The following is a 381-nucleotide window of genomic DNA, read 5'->3' as shown; positions in this document are numbered from 1 at the left end:
TAGACCAAGTCCTCAAGGACATCTATATGGAAGGAGCTCAATGGAAGAGCAATTCTAAAGGCAAGTCGGTTCAACTAAGAAGGCCGGACCTTAAGCCAGTGGCTAGAGGATGGTTGGAGTTCATCCAACGCTCTATCATTCCTACTAGCAACCGATCCGAAGTAACTATGGATTGGGCTATCATGATCCATAGTATCATGATTGGAGAGGAAGTAGAAGTTTATGAGATCATACCTCTAGAACTATACAAGGTGGCTGACAAGCCCTCCACTTTGGCAAGGTTAGCATTTTCTCATCTCATCTGTCACCTATGCAATTTAGCTGGAATTGTCATAGAGAAAGACATCCTCATTGAAGAGGACAAACCCATCACTAAAAAGA

Source organism: Arachis duranensis, chromosome 10 (genome assembly GCF_000817695.3).
Source record: "Arachis duranensis cultivar V14167 chromosome 10, aradu.V14167.gnm2.J7QH, whole genome shotgun sequence".
Taxonomy (NCBI): domain Eukaryota; kingdom Viridiplantae; phylum Streptophyta; class Magnoliopsida; order Fabales; family Fabaceae; genus Arachis; species Arachis duranensis.
This window is presented reverse-complemented; position numbering follows the sequence as displayed.